Below are 7,099 nucleotides of genomic sequence, written 5' to 3' on the forward strand. Positions count from 1 at the left end.
AGGATTGTGGGAGTTGGAGAGGCTGGTGTTGGGGTGAGAGGCTTGTGGGAAGCTGGTGGTGACAGTTGGGCTCTGAGGGTTTTTTCCTGAGGAGCTGTTTTGTTTGGCCTGTGTAGTTCTAAAAATAAAGTTAGTTTCTTTTGACAAGTGGCTCCTGAATTGTGCCCAGCCAGACTGTGGCAGGGTGTAAAGAGCCAGCAGGGGCTTTCAGCAACTGAGGCCACATGGTCACTCTTCCCTCTCACATCCCAGAGCAAGGAGCTTTCAGGAGGAAGTTTTCATGCATGTGTCTCTGTGGTGTTGGAGACAGAACCCAGGGCCTTGCACGTGCTAGGTGAGCACTCTATCACCTGAGCTATACCCCGGCCCCGGAGTAAGTTTTGGGGACAGAAGGTGAAGAAATCTCTATTACTAATGGACTCTTGGACAAGGAAAGGCTTCCTATTCTAGACAAAAGGCCAAACAAGAATATACCTCACACATGAAGAAATATATTTATATTTTACTAAATATAATGACATAGACAAAGGAAATGTAGGTAACACAGAACTAGAATCCAAGCCCAATTTATGTCTTTTAAAAATAAAGGCTCCATATGATAAAATTATTTTCAAGTATCAAGAATGGAATACTTATTTCATTTTTTATAAGAGAAATAATTCAATATCTAGTCTCTGCCCATGAGTGAATCACTTTCCTAAAATACACAGTTCTTCCCTAAAGCCTGAATTCTGCTTATGTTTCTCACAATCATTAAAGAACAGTTAACGTTAACTTGTTTGAGACTTCTGTTTTCAAACACCTGGAGGACCTTCATTAGAAGCAAGATGCATTTCTAATCCACCCATCTAAATCTCTTAATCCCAGAACAAAGTCTCAAAAATTGAAAAATGAAGGAAGCAGGAGTCAAGCTGTAAGCATGGTAGATGTCTATTTTTGTTTATGTGTGGCAGAACTTGGCTACCTGTTCACCAAACCTGTTTCCTCTTTCTCCTGGCCCATAGCTAGGCTTTAGTTCCCAGTTTCCTGGTGAGGTTATGTGACAAAGTTTTGACCAATGGAATGTAAGCAAAAGTGGTGCGTGCCATTTCTCAGCCTGTTCTCCCTGCCCAACTTTCCACAGGGCGTCCTCCATTCTCCTTCCAATTTGGCAACAACCCTGGAAACCATTGGTGAAGAAAGAAGCCACAGCTGGAGGGAGCCTGGATCCTTGAAACACCAGCTGAAGAGATACTTATTGATCAGAGACACCTGTATTGAAGTTCATGTGAGTAATAAATAAATGGCTATTGTGTTAAGTCATTGAGATTAGGGGTCCATTTGCTAAGACAGCTACTGAGTCCTTAACCAACACAGTGGGGGGATAGCACAGTTTTTCACTTTTAACATACAGCAGAGAAGGTGTACATTAAGTTTGCTTAATCTATTGATTGGGAATGCAATTTATAGCAATGTAACTAATTAATGAAATGCCAAATCAACTCCAAATGTGGGTGCCATATAGAATTTATTACCAGGAGCTTGAATATATGATAGACATTAAATATGACATTTCAGCTCTAGATTTTGACCAGGAATTTTTTTCTCAAGAACTGGATTAGTATGTTATGAGTATTCATGTGTCAGATGGTCTGAAAAATTTTTTTTATCAGTGTAGAAAGTGGACTCAGTGGTAACCTTGGAGGATACAGGATGGCTAGAGTTATGGGAAGGTATTTAACCTATAGGTATTTGACCTACACTAAGGGCACATAGCCACCCAGTACACAGTGAATAATGGATAAGTTAGTATGGTCTCCTGCTCATAGAATATAACCAACACACAGACACACTCATACACTGCTGGTGGAACTGCAAATTGGTGCAGCCAATCTGGAAAGCAGTATGGAAAACTTGGAATGGAATCACCATTTCACCAGCTATCCTACTCCTCAGTCTATACCCAAAGGACTTAAAAACAGCATACTACAGGGACACAGCTACATCAATGTTTATAGCAGCACAATTCACAATAGCTAAACTGTGGAACCAACCTAGATGCCCTTCAGTAGATGAATGGATAGGGAAACTTTGGTATATATACACAATGGAATATTACTCAGCATTAAAAGAGAATAAAATCATGGCATTTGTTGGATAATATAATGCTAAGTGAAGTAAGCCAATCCCCCGAAACCAAAGGCCGAATGTTTTCTTTGATATGAGGATGCTGACTCATAATGACACTGGAAGAGGGGGAGCATGGGAGGAATGGAGGAACTTTAGATAGGGCAAAGGGGAGGGAGGGGAAGGGAGGGGGCACGTGGATAGGAAAGACAGTGGAATGAGTTAGACATCATTATCCTAATAACATGTATGAAGACACGAATGGTGTGAAAATACTTTGTGCACAACCAATGACTTGAAAAATTGTGCTCTATATGTGTAATATTCTGCTATCATATAAAACAAATTGCAATAAATATATAATTTAATAAAAAGAGCTGAGTATTGTTTCCTACTGATTCCCCCCCCCCAAAAAGAAATAGTTCATTTGTAAATTGATTGTTTAAAATTTAAGTTCGGGCTGGGGCTTTAGCTCAGTGGTAGAGAGCTTGTTTAGCACATGTGAGGCAGTGGATTCAATCCTCAGCACCACATAAAAAATAAATAAATAAAATAGAGGCATTCTTGTCCATCTATAACTAAAAATAATATATATGTATATATATATATTGTGTGTATGTGTGTGTGTGTGTGTGTATATATATATATATATATATATATATATATATATATATATAAAACAAAAGTTGAAATTCATTCTCCTAAAGTAACATTATAAAGAGTTTCTAAAGATAATACATAAATGTTTTATAAGTCATATTGTAATATATATCAATATATTAATATCTTTATCAATCTAATTTACAACATTTTTGAGATGCTGGATATCTTGAGGGGAGACAAAGGTGAATAATGATGGGCTCTGTCCTGAAACAGCTGGCAGTCTGGCAGGGTAGCTATGTAGGAAACAGTAAATACTGTTAGTTGTATTCTCATTCCATCCTCCTTGCTAAGAGAGATTACTGATTTTGTAGTGTGGGGAGGCTGTATCGCTCCCAGATGCTGCATTAGGACTGGCTAATTTAGACTCTGGGTAGCGGGTAAGGCCAGGCATTAAAGAATCCCAAATGTGCATCTAGAGTTTAGACTGACTCTGAGTCAGTCACTGCAACCCTGTGTCCCATGTTCTTAACTTGCTTTGCAGCTAGGAGTGGCCATGCTCCCCAGTCTGGCCACTGAAATGTAGGAGGAGAGTCTGCTGGGAGAAGTAAGATTTGGGGCAAGTTTTGATTTCTGAATAAAAGGGAAACATGTGCCTGACATTGTTCCCTTTCTCTCTTCTTCTCCCTGTGAACACGGATTTGATCTCTGGAGCAGTAGTAGCTTCCTTGAAGGAAACCTAGAGTAAGAAAAGAAGCATAGAGTAAAAAAGAAGCCTAGAGTAAGAAAAACCTCAATTTGTTTTACTATCAGTTGGGTTTTCTGGGACCTTCAGGTGCAAAGTTCCTAATTACTAAAGGAGAGGAAATGAGAATAACAGTTGTAAGCCATAACAGCACTGGGAGATAAGAAGGAAGACTTGGTGAAAGAGGTACAATTTGGAATTTGGGTCAGATTTTGAGGAATTGGTAGGATTTAGACTGGAGGATATAAAGGAGGAATTATAGACAGGAAGAATAGCATTAGGAAGGGCACAGGAGTGGCAAAGTTTGGGTCTATCTGGGGAATTTTGAAGAGCTGAGGTAATATATATATATAATAGGTAGGGAGGGCAAATGGTAAGCAGTAAGTGCACAAAGGTTGGTCAATGTCATCTGCAGAATGTCCTTAAGGTCAAGGTGGAGTTTGGCCTTAGTGAGGTGAGGACCATTTGGGTGAGACATTGATATCATCAAGGTGCAGTTCAGATAGCATTTGTGACCACGTTTATGATAGATTGATAGGGAGGGAGATCAGACATTGAAAAATCACCAATGTAGGTTACTCCAACAGTCCCAAGTGAGAAAATACACACCTGAACTAGATGTGGTTTTGAAAAAGTGAAAGAACAGAGCAGGGACTTGAGACTTGTGGGAGAGGGCCTGAATACACCTTTCTCCTGCCTTGTTAAGGGACTTTGCTGTCTTGGAATCTAGAGATGAGGTTTCTCCATGGCTCTCCCTCTGCCTGGAGCATATGTTTACCTTCATCCTGATTTACAATTACCATCTCTTTAGACCTGTCAAGGCCACGCTCAAATCCCCTCTTACAAGAATCCCTGTGTTCATCGAGAAGAGAATGGATAAACAAACTGGTGCATTCATTCAATGGAGCACCATATTAAAACTCAGTAAAATGGAGACCAAGTCTCTGAATTCCCTAAAGCATACAAAACCAGTTAAACCATGGAGACAACCTTGATTGCTTGATTTGCAAACATAAAGTAAACATAACTTGGGCTATTTATTATAAATGTCTCTATTTTTAATTTAAAAAGTGAAACTTAAGTTCAACCAATCAGAAGCTGCCAACTAAATTATTGTTCTATAAGCATGGATTTCCCAATGGGATAGACTAAATAAGGTGATGATATACTTGCAACCCAGCAATTATTTTCTTTGCCTTGCTTCTGAGTTCATCCTATAGAAAGCCTTGCATTTCCCTGGTGGCAGAGTCCTGAACCACTTTTGGTTTGGAGATGCCTGATTCATGAATTGCTGTTTGTTCAAACTCTATGATATTTAATATGCCTTAGTTTATCTTTTAATACTACTCAGTAATAAAAAGGAACTAACTACTGATACATACTACCTGGCTAAAACAAATAAATTATGGTGAGTGAAATGAGCTAGATCAAAAGAGTACATACTGTATGATTCTATTCATATGAAGTTCAGGAATACACAAAACTAATCTATAATGACACAAAAGCCAGAATAGTGATTGACTCTGGTGTCAGGGATGGCGATTGACTGAGAAAGGATATGAAGGAGTTTTTTGGAGTGACAGAGAGAAGTTTGGGTTACAGTGGTCAAATATAGAACGCACCAGGTGTGGCAGCACACACTTGTAATTCCAGCAGTTTGGGAAGCTGAGGCAGGAGGATCCCAGGTTCAAAGCCACTATCAGCAACAGCGAGGCACTAAGCAACTCAGTGAGAGCCTGTCTCAAAGTAAAATATAAAATAGGGTTGGGGATATGGCTCAGTGGTTGAGTGTCACTGAGTTCAATCCTCCCCTACCCACACACACACACACACACACACACACAAAAAAAAAAAACCCAAAAAACAAAAACACAAAAACCAAGTAGAATGCTACGCTTAAGATCTGTATTTCACTACACAAATTTTACCAAACAAATAAACAAATACTGAGGTGTAGTTAATGATGTGCAAACTGAAGAATGAAGCATGAAGTATTACTTTGAAATACAGCAAAATGCAAGATGGGCAGCTGGCTAAATATGTGGGAGCAGAGATAGCAAGTATTAAAAATAGAATATAGGTAGTGGATAGATGGGTGCTTACTGTACCATTCTTTCAACTTTTCTGTGTAATTAAAACAGTTCATAACAAAATGTTGGTGGAAAAATAGTATGTAGTTCAGGTTTTGCTAATTCACCTGTCAAGAGTAAAGACAGCTGGCAGCTTTGGGCAATGCTAGGCAGCTCTAAGCCTTTGTCTTGCCATGAAACCAAGTTTTCTTCCCTTAGAAGAGGACCATGACCAGTGGCTGAAAAGGGGTAGTTTCATTCAGAATCCCAATTTGGTTTTCCTCCAGTTTTTCCTGCGTTATAGCACTGTCAGGTCTAATAGACTAAATTCCATTCTGTTAGGGCTTGACCTGAGTGTGTGTCCTGTGACTCATGGGGCACAGAATTAGAAAGCACATCAAATTTACCTTCCAATAATTTAGTTTTTATGTACCTTGATTATTGACTATAAAATTATCCCAAGTATCACATACTGATGTGATTTTCTCTTTTTAGTTCCAGAAAGAACGTGGTTTAAGAGAAATGTCAATGTATTGTCTGAGAACATTTTGGTACACATGAGGTCTCCTGAGGGACAGAAAAGGCTGGGACATATCATTAAAAATGATCACTAATGTAATTTTCCTTTCCACATAAATAGCCCAACTTCATGTAGATTGGTTATAGCCTTTATCTCCTTTGTGAGTACTAATATGTTTTCACTAGAATTTCTACTTCTATTCCAGGTACTCATTTAATTATGCATTTCTTCTTCTCCACAGCCAGAACATCCTTAATCACAGGGTTCAATCTTTCAGAGGTAATTATTTTTCTAAATCCTTTCAGCAGTTGGCCAACATTTCCCTCACAAAGTCATCTTAGCTAATTAGGTCATGTGCTTTGCAATTTTTTGTTTATTAACTATTAACAAATACATTTTGTTGAGACATCTATCACTGAGGTTGCTTACTGTCTCTGACTTGCTGATACGAAATACTTCCATATGCATTTTTTTAACTATATATTTAAGAAGTCTTTAGTTTTTAATAGATCAGCAACATGTAAATCTAATCATTATTTTACTTTTATCTTCTCCCATCTCTACATGTTAACTTATTACACTTTGCATGTTTTCCTTCTCTTAGAACTAGGGATAGAAAACATCATTTTTTTTTTCTTCCCTTAGGCAGGGTGCAAAAGTTCTAAATCAGTGCTTCATAAATTTGAGCAGGATTCTGAATCAGGGGTACTTGTTTGAAAGGTAGATTTTGGGTCCTGTCCTTAATGCAGGTGATGTGGGGAAAATTTTGAGAAACAGTGCTTGTCAGAAGTGGGTGTTAACAATTACCAGTTCATAGAAACAAAACGTTCTAATCTGAATGTTAGAATATATGTCTTATTATTTACATTTTTGCCATATTTTTTTATATTTTAGTATAGTGCTACTCCATAAATCAACCAGGAAAAAGTGAGACTTGATTCTCTATGAAAGATGAACGAAGCAGGCACCATGCAGAAATCCTGACACCTGAAACTGTTCTCTGGGTTTCTGTGTGATCCACGGTTAATTCATTATGTTTTCCTTTCTACATTTTTAAGC

The 7,099-nt window shown here is 38.3% G+C and overlaps 1 long non-coding RNA gene across 1 annotated transcript in view; it reads left to right on the plus strand.

The window, feature by feature from the left end:
• The window catches only part of LOC120885730 (uncharacterized), a 36,661-nt gene extending 34,389 nt beyond the window's left edge, over positions 1–2,272 (plus strand). The window contains exon 3 of the long non-coding RNA XR_013436930.1: positions 1,124–2,272. This is a non-coding gene — a long non-coding RNA (uncharacterized LOC120885730). The remainder of the gene's footprint in view (positions 1–1,123) is intronic.
• The last annotated feature ends 4,827 nt before the right edge of the window (positions 2,273–7,099 follow it).

The sequence above is a fragment of the Ictidomys tridecemlineatus genome, chromosome 1 (assembly GCF_052094955.1).
Source record: "Ictidomys tridecemlineatus isolate mIctTri1 chromosome 1, mIctTri1.hap1, whole genome shotgun sequence".
Taxonomy (NCBI): Eukaryota; Metazoa; Chordata; class Mammalia; order Rodentia; family Sciuridae; genus Ictidomys; species Ictidomys tridecemlineatus.